The sequence below is a fragment of the Chrysochloris asiatica genome, unplaced genomic scaffold (assembly GCF_000296735.1).
Source record: "Chrysochloris asiatica unplaced genomic scaffold, ChrAsi1.0 scaffold00021, whole genome shotgun sequence".
Classification (NCBI taxonomy): Eukaryota; Metazoa; Chordata; class Mammalia; order Afrosoricida; family Chrysochloridae; genus Chrysochloris; species Chrysochloris asiatica.
Genome location: NW_006408539.1, coordinates 25,826,371 through 25,840,153, shown reverse-complemented (window position 1 = coordinate 25,840,153; position 13,783 = coordinate 25,826,371).

Genomic DNA, 13,783 nt, shown 5'->3' with positions numbered 1-13,783 from the left:
TCTAATTTGATTAGCTTTATAGAAAAACGGGAAGTTATTCTCTGGTGGCTTCCAGGAATCAACCAATATTTATCTGTGTTTGTCTCTTTCTTTCTCTCCTTGTCTCTTCATCTTCCCTTCTTACTTTTCTTTGTTCCCCTTACTTCCTTCCACCCTTGCTCTCTCCCTCCCTCCCTTCCTTCCTATTTTCCTTCTTTTCATTTCCTATTTTCTATTATTGATTTTAAATTACACTTTGTTTTTATTGTTTTTTGTACTTGTATTTACTAGTTTTGTTTTTATTAAGGCCCTCAATCCTACAAGTATTTAAGAGTCCCTGAGACTGGAAACCCTGAATTTCAAATACAAAGTTTGTTTGGGTTCACCGTACTTTTCTGTACTAAAAAGAAGAAGCCTCTTTCTCATATCTGAATTTCCTATCACTCTGCAGTGTGGGGAGGGGTTCAGGGTCTTCTGTGGAAGCAAATGATCAGCCAGGTCAAGGAAGAAAAGAACCAGAATCTGCTTTATGGAGAGATCCATGAAACCTCCCTTTATGAATTTAGCAAGAATAGAATAGAACCGACTCAGAAGAGGCCGCAAAGCAAAGGGTACTGGCAGTGAAATAGGGAATCTAAACGCTTTTGAAGAAGTTTAGCTGAAACATTGAGAAAAGGGAAATAGAATAGGAGATTGATAGATGAAAAACAGCGTAGTGAGGTGGAAATTTTCTTAGCAGATAAGGAAGACTTGGTTAAAAATACTCTATGACAAACTGAATCTCACCACTCTAAAACATACTTGTTTTAACGAATACTATAATAATCCCAGAATAAATTTTGACAACAAAGTGATTACAATGTTAGTAACTCTGTAAAAAAGAATTATTTACATAAATATTGAACTGCCAAATACAGGCCCAGGGAAAAACTACTGTAGTCCAAGACAATCAGTGTCCATTTTACAGATGATCCTATGAGACCACGCTTGCATTATGGGACAGGTACTTGAGACATATGAGTGGACTTTAAACAATTTCCTGGAAAATTTCCATTATCGCTTAATACCATTTTTTTTCAGAACCTTTTGAAATCGCTGCATGTTTGAACTGAAGCCATTATCTCCCAAGCAACCTCTGAATTAAGTTAGACTTAATTTGACTTTGTACAGGAAGAGATGGTAATGTCCAGTATCAACAACAATTGTGATTTTCACAGAAGCAGCAGTCAAGAAATCAAACATACTGCATTTGCTGCATAAGACCTCTTTATAATGTACAAGAGCAAAGATTGAGAACTAAGGTACACCTGACCCAAACAATGGTGTTTTCAATAGCCTCATGTGCAGGGGAAAGTTGGACAGTGAATAAGAAACATCATAGAAAATATGATATATTTGAGTTACAGTGGTAGAGAAGAATATTAAAGGTACCATGGACTGCCAGGAGAACAAACAAATCCGTGTTGGAAGAAGTACAGCCAGAATGCTTCTTAAAAGTCAGGACAGCCAGACTTCATCTGTCATGTATATTATCCGGAGAAGGACATCAAACTGGATAATGTAGTAGGCTGACAAAAAAAGAGGAAGACCCCTAAATGAGATGGTTTGGTACCGTGTTAGTAGAAATGGACTCAAGTGTATCATCGATTATGTGGTTTAGCAGAGGACCAGACAGTGTTTCATTCTGTGGTGTATAAGGTGACTATGAGTCAGAACCAACTCAAACACACCTAACAACAACAATGTGTTTTTCACATTAAAATACATGTCTACCACAATTCTTAAATCATTCCTATGATTATGTGCGGGCACCACGATGGTGCAGTGGTTAAGATCCCCATTTCTATTGAAATGATCAGCAATTTGGACCCAGCAGACACTTCTAGGGATAAAGATGAGTCATCCTGTTTCCGTAAAGACTTTTAATCTTGGAAGCCCAGTGGGACAGTTCTACTCTGTACTATGGGATCACTATTCATCAGAATTGACTCAGTTTTAATGCATTGGGTTGTATTAACAAATTGATGAGGTTGAAGACTTTGTTACCGTGTGACCCATAATGACGTGCCTATTTCAGAAATGTCCCTCTCTGCTTCCATAGGAGTCTGATTTACAGTTTTTCTTCTGTTTCTTTCCTGGCCAAAACACTCAAGTATTTGCTTCTTCACCCTTCACATCTTCCTCATGCAAAGCTAGTAGTTGGTGAACAAAGTTGAATTTCTCTTACTATGTGTTGACAGCAGGTGAGGGCCTTGCTGGCACAAACATGTAAAATTGTACTGCTAGAAAGGAGACTGGCAGTTCAAACCCACCAAGAGGGTCCTAGGGAGACAGACATGGCAATCTGCTTCCAAAAGGTCACTGTTTGGAAAACCCCGAGGAACTGTTGTACTCTGCGTACATGAGGTTGTCGAGAGTCTTCATTGACATAAGTGGCAACCAACAGCAACAGCTGAAGCAACAGCAACAGCAACATGGGAAGATGATAGACTTGATATCGATTTTAGTGGCAAATTCCATAAATTCAATGTTTCCCTCTTGAATGTGAAGTTTGGATTTAGGACCTAAGAGATAAAAGGAGAAATTTGTGGATAATATATTTTTCCACAGATTGGCAGGAGGGAAGACTAAAGGTGGTGGACATCAGCTGTATCACATACCTCTAGGTGTGGAAATGAGGAATGCCCCCATAAGACAAAGAGTGGAGATGATGAAGGTGTGGCTGTCTCCAGGGAAGATTCAAGATGACTGTTCAAAGAACTCACACAGCCACTAAGTAGCCCCTGCAGCTTTATCTCCTGACTTCCTAGGGCAACAGGGGTCAATTCTATTTACTTAGTAGGGCCCAGAGCACTCTCCCTTGAAGATAACCTCAAAACAGCATTACCTGAGGAACACTTAGTTTTCTTTAGGGGATGTTAATGAAATGTCTGGGGTTTATTGTTGTTAACTGCCCTCTAGTTGCTTCTGTTAGTAACTATGTATAGGGTTCCCAAGAGGTGGCTGGGGTTTGGGACTACTTAACTTGTGGCTAGCAGTCCAGTACTTATGTTACAATGCCACCCAGGGTTTAAGAGACAAAATCTGTTTATTTTTTACAAATGCCTGGAAATTTTAACTTCTGATTAGCTAAAGTTCAAAAAGAAAATGTTGTGTGGCAGTTAAGCAACAGGTCTCTGTGATTCTATCTCTGTATTTGAGGCAAACAGATTTAACTGTAAGGACAGTTCCAATTATGATAAGAGAACTATCCAGTTTTCTCCACTTTAGAAATTCTCTATGGTTTATTGTTATATAGAGAGGACTCCTGTTGTGGTACTGCAGTATAAATACTGGACTGTTCATTATAAGGTCGGTAGTTCAAACTCACCAGTCACTTTTGGAAATCCTATGCAGGGTTATGGCAAATCAGAATCAACTCTGTGGTACTCAAGGACAATAAGGCACATATAGTAAAGACGGTCACAATTGCATTTGCAATGCTGTATTTCTAGCAACACTGGTGCTTGAACATCACATTAGACAAGAAAGAGCCCCACCTAGTATTCTGTTTGGTTTGAAATGCTTAATTGTTTCCCACCACCACCACCCCACTCCCGCCAAATCTTTTCATAGCTCCTGCCTCCTTTCATAGCTTCACAAGAATTTATTTCTACCTTGAAGAGAAACAGAACAGGCTGTGTTTGCTCTGACCATCACACCTAGCATTCTAAGATACCCCATAAGCACTCAGGTTTGGTGACAGCATATACAGATCAGAAATATTTTCTCTAATCTCTGAATATATTGTTGTTTTCTCTTTAAAAAGTGAATTAGTCCTTACTAGTTCTCAATTTCTATGTAATTGTCCAATTATATTATTTTGACTTGAAAGGTGGGTCCCTAATTTTGGGGCACAATATTAAGAGTAGAGTTAACCCAAGAGGAGTGAGGTACTAAGTCCTAAACAAAGAACTTTTTTTTTTTTTAATTATTTCTTTTAACTTTTTAATTTTTCTGGGTGAGGGAGAGAGTCAGAGTAAGGAGGTAGGATAGGATTCTGACTAGGTCTAAACTAGGCCTAGGAATTTGTTTACTGTTGAGGTTATTGTTGGACAAGGAGTAGAGATGGGATCCTTATATAGGATAAGCTTTGGACTGTTAACTACAAGGTCTACAGTTCAAACACACCAGCCACTCCTCAAAAACCCTAATCAGGGTTGCTCTGAGTCAGCGCCGACTCAACGGCTCTTAGCAACAAGAGGTTGGGAAAGGGCTAGGAATAAGTATTGGTCTAAATTTAGGGTTACAACCAGATATAATTTTATTTGTTTGTTTCATTTTTTTTTTTTCTTGAAATGTGCTTGATTGCCTCTTCATTTAGAAGTTCTGTAACTATATTATTCCCTCCTTCTTTAACTTTATGTTTTTTGTTGTTTTAATTGTTGCATCTGGTGTCTGGATCCCTATTTTCAGTCTTACTCTGATAACATAGTGGTTACAAGTCGGGCTGTTAACCTCAAGATCGGCAGTTCGAAACTGCCAGCTGTTCCATGGAAGAAAGATGAGGTTTTCTGCTCCCGTGAAGATGTTCAGCCTTGGAAACCCTATACAGGGTTATTATGAGTAGGAACCGATTTCACGGCACACTACCACCAGGTTTGTTTTGGAGTTCTGGTATAGTACTGTAGGATAAGCAATGGACTGCTAACCGCAAAGTTGGTAAATCAAGCCCCCAAATGCTCTTTGAAAACACGAAAAAGGAGTGTTATGTGTTGTACCAATTTGATGGCACTTAACAACAACAATGACAAAAACAAAAGGCTTGTTTTACTTTGAATATTTCTCTGAGTTGAAGTCCTGGTGTGGTGCTGTAGGATGAACACTGGACTGAGACCCACAAAGTTAATGGTTGAAACTCACCAGCAGCTCCTCAGAAATCCTATACGGAACAGACTTGAAGGCACTTAACATTAACAACAACATATCATAGTTGAGTCTGGGTGATATTGTTTTATGTATTAGTCTCAGGTTCTTGTCTATTGTTGGTTCTCTGCTCAAATAACCCACTTCAGTATTTTAGTAAAGTTGGTCTGGATTTTAAAAAAATCTTTCCATTTCTGTTTATTTAAACAAATCCTAATTTTGCTGTCATATTTGATGGAGAATTTTGAGGGGTATGTGATATTTGGTTGAAATTTTTTCTCTTTCAGAGTTTTATATATGTAATTTCATTGGTTTCTTACCTGCATGGTTTCCACTGAGAAATAATGTAGTCTTACTAGCTTTTCTTTGTAAGGAATATTTTATTTTCACATAGCAGATCTCAGAATTCATTCCCTGTCTTTGATTTTGGAGTTTGATTATAATACGTTTTAGTGATTTTCTTCTGGTGTCTGTCTTGTTTGGAATTTTTCAGCTCATTGAATGTTTATCTTCTAGTCCATCATGATGTTAGTGAAGTTTTCTTCCAAAAAGTCTTGAATAATTTTCTCTATTTTTTTTTTTTTTCTTGTCTCTTTGTGTTCTGGAATTCCAATCATACATAAATTATTGCTCTTGATAGTGGCCCATATAAATCTTAGGCTTCCTTTGTATTTTTAAATTCTTTTTTCTTTTTTTTAATGTTAATCTAGCAGATGAATATTGAGAGATTTGTCTGCAAGCTCAGTAATTCAGCCTTCCATTGATTCATTTCTACTTCTTTGTGCTACCACTACACTACCTATTTCTGAAGTCCACTATATTGTTTCTGAAGTCTTAGTATTAACCTCCTGGTGTTTCTAATTGGTGTTTTGTATTGTTTCCAGTGCTTTAATTGTTTTATCAATCTGTTTCCCGAATTCTTCTAAAGTTTGTCTGGGTTTACCTTGATCTCATATGCTATTTCCTCAATCATTCTCTTTATCGATTTAAGGTGCTCAAATATCATTCTTTTAAACTGCTTATCAAGTAGTTCTTCTACCATTTCTGATCTATTTTCTGAGTCTGTATTTTGGTCACTTGTTCGAAGCAGTCTCTCTTGTTTCTTTGTGTCATTTGAAATCTTTGGCTTTCTCTGAGACATTGTGGTATTGTGTTTATATTTAATTAACAATTATATGTTAGTGTGTTCTCAGGACTCACCACCCATCTCCTGGTGAATATGATAAAGAATGGAAGCGTGGTTGTAGCTCTCTGTTTGAAGTTTGCATAAAATGGTTCAGAGAAGGGAGGTTCACAAAACTCCAGAAACAGGGGTGGTATGTCTCAGTGATACAACTCAGTAGACAAACACAAAAGCTCAAGATGACCACACCGTGCCAGGCCAGCCTACAGTCGCCCATTCTTCTTCTCTCTCACTGCTATTGCTCTGCTTCTAGTCAGCACTCATTTCTACTCTCTGTCCGATCCTCATACGCTTAGGGCTCTAGGATCCCAATCTGTATCGGTTTCACTTGGTCTCCCAAGTTTTTGATGCAGATGATCTGTTCAAAGCATCAGTCTACTCCACCATTTTTCCCTAGAAGTCTTCCTTCTTATTTTCTATAGGTATTGCTTCAGTCTTTATCACCTCTCCAAAGTCTCTAGTGAAGCAAAAGCTCTATACTAATTATCAGTGGTATGGTGTTATGGGTTAATGAGCTGAACTGCAAAGTCAGTTTGAACTGCAAGGTCAGCAAGCTTACCAGCTGTTCCTTGGAAACCCTATACAGGGTCACTATGGATTGGAACCAAGTCAATGGTGCTAAACAATAACAACATTAATCCAGGTCCTGGTCCAACCTCACAATCATTGCTACTTCTGAGCCCATTGCTGCTGTCACTGTGCCAATCCATCTCATTAGGGGTCTTCCTCTTTTTCTTTGACCCTCCACTTGACCAAACATGATAGCTTTCTCCAAGGACTGGTTCTTACTAATAATATGTCCAAAGTGTGAGTGATGAAGTCTGGCCATCCTGGCTTCCAAGGAGCACTCTGGCTGTACTTCTCTAACACAGATCTGTTTGTTCTTTTGGCAGTCTATGGTACTTTTAATATTCTTCAACATCATAACTCAGATGCATAAATATTTTTATGTTCTTCCTTATTCGCTGTCCAGCTTTCACATGCATATGAGATTATTGAAAATACTATGGCTTGGGTTAGGCACACCTTAGTCCTCAAACTGACGTCTTTGCCCTTCAACACTTTAAAGAGGTCTTGTGCAGCAGATTTGCCTAATGCAATAATACATCATTTGATTTTTTTAGTACTGAATCCATGAGTGTTGATGGTTGATCCGAGCAAAATGAAGTCTTTAACAACTTCAATATTTCTCCATTTATATGGATATTGTTAATTGGTCCAGTTGTGAAGATTTTTATTTTCTTTACATTGAGATGCAACCAATACCAAAGGCTGTGGTTTTTGATCTTCCTCAGTAGGTATAAGCCCTCTTTGCTTTTGCCCATAGATCACTTCATTATAGCAAATTGAGGCTTGAAGTTTTTCTTCAATTCTTTCATCTTAAGAAATGTTGGCAGTTATCTTCCCTTTTGTTTTTTTATTTCCGGTTCTTTGCCCTTTTCTTTTTATTTTTTCTTTTTTTTTTTTGGGTTGCCTTTTGCCTTCTTTTTTTTTTTTTTTTATTCAGCTCTTTAACTGATTCTTGTCTTCCATTCACTTTAGCATCTCTACACTGAAGCCAATTCCAGAGCATCTTTGATGACATACACTTCGGTCATTTCTTTCTCTCCTGGCTTTTTAATAACCTTTGCTTTCCTCCAGTAGGATGTTATTGAAGTAATCCCAAAACTCTTGTGGTCTTCAGTTGTTAGTGTCTAATTCGTCAAATAGCTGCTTGACATGCTCTGTAACTTCAGGTGGGCTATATTTAAGGTCATATTTGGCTCGTGGACTTGTTTTACTTTTGTCCAGTTTTAACCTGAACTTGCATATGAGCAACTGGTGGTGTGTTCCACAGTTGATTGCTGACCTCATAGTCAACTCACAGTTTGATTTGAGGTGATATTGAGTTTTCCATAATCTCTTCCCACAGATGTGATCAATTTGATTCCTGTGGGTTCTTTCTTGTGAGGTCATGTGTATAGATGCCTTTAATGGTTTTTTGTTTTTGTTTTTGTTTTAATTTTTCAGCGAATAAATTGTTGGTTTTCCAAAATTCTATCATGTAATCTCCAACATCATTTCAATAACCAAGGTCATACATCCTAACTATTGAGGCTTGCTCTTTGTTTCCAACCTTCACATTCCAATCACCAGTGATAATGGATGCATCCTGATTGTGAAAAAAAGTTGGTAGAATTCTTCAATTTCATCTTTACTAGCTTTGGGATAAATTTGAATAGTAGTGGTATTAACTGGTCTTCCTTATAAGCATATGGATATTATATTACCACAGACAGCAATGGACTTCAAGATAGATCTTGAAATGTTCTTTATGATAGTGAAAGCCATGTCATTCCTCTTGAATTTGTCATTCCCATCATAGTAAACCATATGACTTTCTGATTAAATACCAATCCATTCCAGATCACTAATCAGTAGCATATTGATCTTTACGGGTTCCATTTCATTTTTGAAAACTTCCTTAAAACAAAACAAAAAAATCATACAGGCAGCCCTGATTGACTAAAATGTACTTCTTCAAAGATCCTCTTTGGAGTTTAGGACACATTGACTTCCAGAAATAGTTTTGAAAATGGTATTTATATATTCTCTGTCCAATACACTGAATTTACCAAGTAGCTTGTAAGTGTGAATTTTACTAGTTTAGCCACAGACCATGGAAGCAGAAGGTATTTCATAATATAGTGTAGGACAAGAAGAACCTAAAGAAATAAAGCTACCTTTTTATTTCATCAATTTTCATTCCTAATATGGGCCCAAGTGTAAAAGTTCATGAATAGTGTTGGGTGACCAGTATGCCTTCTAAAGTAGGGACTGCAATTATGTAGTTACATATATACACTCAAATATATACACACATGCACATATGTGTCTATTTGCATATAAGAAAAACAAAACACCAAACTCATTATTATTGAGTCAATTCTGACTCATAGTAACCCTATATAGGGTTTCTGGGACTGTAAGTCTTTGTATGTGTGTTTGTGTGTATAACTAAATTATATATACAAATCTATATATGTGTGTGTGTGTGTGTAGAGGACAAAGTAGAATTACAGGATAAAGTAGAACTACTCCATAGGATTCCCAAGATTATATTAACAATTATGGAAGCCTACAGCCTTATCTTTCTCCTTCAAAGTTGCTGGTGGTTTTGAACCATTAAAACCGTGCTTAGTCAAGCAATGCTTATAGCACAGCCCCACCAGGGACCCCATGAATGTATGTATATGTTTATATAAATTTGGGTTTATGTGTGTCCACCACACTATTACTAAACTTTTACTGTTTAGAATTTTAGAAAGGATACATAGAACTAAAAATTCCCTAAGATTTAATGTGCAAAATGCTCTCATTTGGAATAAAAATGTTTTAATGTACACATAAGTGGCTTTATGCTTTATCAAAAAGCTGAAAGTGTTATACTTAGTGAGACAAACCATGTATCTAAGGAGAATGTGGTCCTCTCTCATAGTTTATTTTGCACTTTTTTGTTGGATGATTTTCCATGTGAATGTATTAAAACCCAATTAAAATTAACTGATTAATTAAAAAGTGACAACAGTGTAATGTTGAAGATGCCAGGGCAGCCGAAACTGGGTCCTACTGAAACACAAATCAGAGAGACTTCTCAGAGGCAAGCCCTCTGTGCATAAAGTAAGAATTGATTCACATAATGTAAATTTCTGTGATTTAAAATTATGTATTATATAATTTAAAATAGATATATAAAGAGAATAGCTAAAACCATTTCTATAGATGACAGAAAGTTTATATAAAATTCAAATGATAAAAATATAGGTATGTAAATTTGATACAAACATTCAGCTATCTATAGAATTATATTTTAACAATTCCCTTTTTAAATTCATACTAAATGTTATTGGTATAAAAAGGGAAAATATATTTTCATGATAAAAAAATATTATTGTGGTTTAATAAAATAAATTTTCTGTTTGTGTATGCCACTGGGATTTTTATTAAGGAGAAAAACTTTTCCTATGTTGTTTTCTTTTAAAAAAATATATTGTTGGTATAAGGGGAAGGTGTTGAAGTAAGGGAATTCTAATGTGGTGTTATACAATAAGGATTGAACTGCCAACCACAAGGTCAACAGTTCAAACCTCCTTAGAAGAGTCATTCCTTAGAAAACCTATACAAGGTTGATATGAGTTGGAACAGGCTCCATAACACTTAGCATTATTTGTACCAATATTTTATGAAAGAAGTATGTGTGTTCTATATAGAAATGCAGGACTGCAGTGACTCTGAGGATAAGTTCTGGACTATGAACCATAAGTTCAGCAGTTTGAGCCCACCAGTCACCCCACAGCAACACGATGATATGTTCTGTTCCTCCAAAGATGAAGAGCCTCCGAAATGCTCTACAGGGTTGTGATCAAATGAATCAGAATCAACTCAACAGCACTTAACAGCAACAACAACATACAGAAAGTACAGTTTTCTTTTATATAAGAAATATATTTTAAGTGATGAGTATATGGATTTAATTTGGAAGAAGATTCATTGACAACCTTGCTTGCTGGCAATGAAGAGGATTTGAAATATTTAGTGATGCTGTTCAAAGACTACAGTGTTCAGTATGAATGACATCTCAATGTAAAGAAACTAAAAATTCTCACACCTGGGCCAATAAATAACATCATGCTAAATGGAGAAAAGATTGACCTTTTCAAAGACTTTATTTTGGTGGCATCCGCAATCAACGCACATGAACGCAGTAGTCAAAAACTCAAAAGATGAGGACTTCCAGCAAGATGGCGGACGAGGCTGACAAGCTATGCAAACTCTCTACAACAAAGAGCTGGGAGACCCAAGGAAACAAACACAGAGGATAATCCTGGAACCCTGAGCTTCAGAGGAAAGATTAGAGAAGTGGATTTAATACCTCCAGGGCAGAGAAGCTGAACAGGGGCTGTGAAAGAAGAGGACCAGAGAATGGACTACTATCCAGATGCAGCATGGCCATCTTGAACTTTTGCTAGCAGCTTTGGAAGGACAAATGGTGGCCTGGTGGCACAAATTCACATTGGCAACAGAAAAGGTGGGAATTCCTTCTTGCTCCCCACACTGTCCTGGATAACAGAGGTGAGGCTAACCCCACTCCTCATCTACCTCCAGCACAGACCCTGCTCTCTGGGAGGTCTGAGCTTCATGGTTTGAGTCAGTGTGAGGCAGAGGACTGCTGTACTGCCTTGGCACCTGGATTCAGGTGGGCTCTGCTCCAGATCTACAGAATACCATGAACTTCTGCGCCATAATTAGACTAGCAGGAACATTCCTAACCAGCCACCATGCCCCAGCTGCCATATTGTTCTGAAAGACATTGAAGCTAAACTAGCAATTTGAAGTGCCTCCAAGAACTGCTTCTGGATTGGGTGCCCTGAACATTGACAACATCTAGGCCTATAGGAAAGGAGCTCTGGGAGTGTAGTGGTTAAGAGTTGGGCTGCTAATCTCATGGTTTGAAACTACCAGCGATTCCACAGGAGAAAGGTGTTTTCTGCTCTTTTTAGGATTTATAGCCTCTGAAACTCTATGTAGGGTTGCTATGAGTTGGGACTGTCTCCATGGCACATAACCACCATCAGGCCTATAGGAACTCCATTTAGGGCTGAGAACTCAGCTAACACATCCCACCTTATGAGTTCCTTTGCCAGCAGGAGACTCCTGGAATTTTCTGTTTGTTTAGTTTTTCTTTCATCTCATTGTTTTTATTTCTTTATGTTTTTTTCTCCTTCTGCTCCTCTTTCACTTGCCTTGACTTTTACGCTTTCTATCCCAGTTTTAGTTTTGTCTTCTTTTCATTTCTTCTCCTTTTTGTTAATCTTAATTTTTATCAACAAGTCTCTTTCTCTTTCCTTCTTTCCTCTCTCTGTTTTTAAGTGTTTTTTCTCTTCCTTTTCCCCCTCTCTCTTATTTTTCTAGTATATCTCTATTTTCCTCTCCCTTTTTTTCTCTTTATATATTATATATATATTTCCCCCTGTTGCTACTCCCTTTTGTTTCTGTTTTTCTCCTTTAATATATTCTGTTTTCACTATTGTTTGCTTGCAGGTTGTTATGTCTTGTTTTCCTGTGTTTTTACCTCTTGCCCCTACCATAAGGGACACAGAAACCCTGCACATAATGTTCATCTATGACTGTACACTCTGAAGTTCCACCCACAGTACTAGAACCAATACCAACTCCTCTACCACCTGATCAATGATTTACACCAGCCAACAGCAGTCAAACCCACCCTAAACTGAGCTGCACATACCAGAAAATGGAAAAATGGTGCACACATTTCCATTCTCAAAGCACACCAACCAGGAGACGGTGATAGCCTAATATCACATCAACACACACTCATTAATTAAATACAAATCACACCTACCAGGAGACAGTGAGAGCCTAAGAACACATCAACACACACTCATCAATTAAATACAAATCCAATGACACTACAATGTCTCAGAGATGACAGGAAAGTTTAGCTCACATGAAGACATATCACAGAGTGTTTTAAACAAATGATCAAGATGCAGAGCCAGAAAACTTTTCAGATGAAGTATAGATAATGGAATTGAGAAAGAAATCAACAGAAAGATATTCAGGTACCATGAAAGGAATGACAGAAACTGAGGAAATCAAGGAAAACACAGAAAAAAACTTGAGAAGAATTTTGGAAGATGTTACAAAAACAAACAGACAAAATTTGAAATAATACAAAACTTGCAAATAGAAAACTTAATGATTAATACAAAGATGTCCGAAGTGGACAATACATTGAAAGGACTAAGGAGTAGATTTGAAGCAAAGGGAGCTCAAATTAGTGACCTTGAAGATAAATCTCTATATAATAGTAAGCTAGGTGAATCTGAAAAAAAACAAAAAAACAGAAGAAATCCTGAGATTTATGTGAGACACTATGAAGAGTAATAACTTACAGATGATCAGAACTTTCAAGCAGGAAGAGACAGTAAAAAGCACAGTGAAAATTGTTGGAGAGTTACTGAATTAAAGCATTCCTAATATGGTACTGTGAGTTAATGCTCTGGACTGCAAAGTCAGTCTGAACCACAAGGTCAACAGTTGAAGCTCACCAGCTGCTCCTTGGAAACCCTATACAGGGTCTCTATGGGTTATAACTGACTTGATGGCACTTAACAACAACAACAATATCATGATAGAAGAGAAGATAGAACCACAAACATCATAGTTCCCAGAAGAAAATAACAAACACATATCATAATCAAACTTTCCAAAACCAAAGCCAAGGGAAAACTCCTGGGAGCAGCCCAAGAAAAAGGAAAAGTTACCTTCAAAGGAGAATGAATAAAACTAATCTCTGATTTATCAGCAGAAACAATGTAGGCAAGAAGGCAATGGGATGACACATACAAAACTCTGAAAGAAAAAAAAAATTGCCAACCAAGAATTGGATACCCAGCAAAGCTGTCCCTCAACTATAACAGCAAAATTAGCACAGTTTTAGATAAAAAGAAATGAAAGGAATTTGTATTAACGAAACCAACTTAAAAAAAATACTAAATGATGAAAACAATCTGAAATTTTCATACATGACAACACTATTCAAACTCAAACCAGGTGTACAAATATACAAAGTTCAACAGCCTATAAGACTGAAGACATTGTTGTTGTTTGGTACCATTGAGTCCCTATCAACCCATAGAGACTTTATGCATA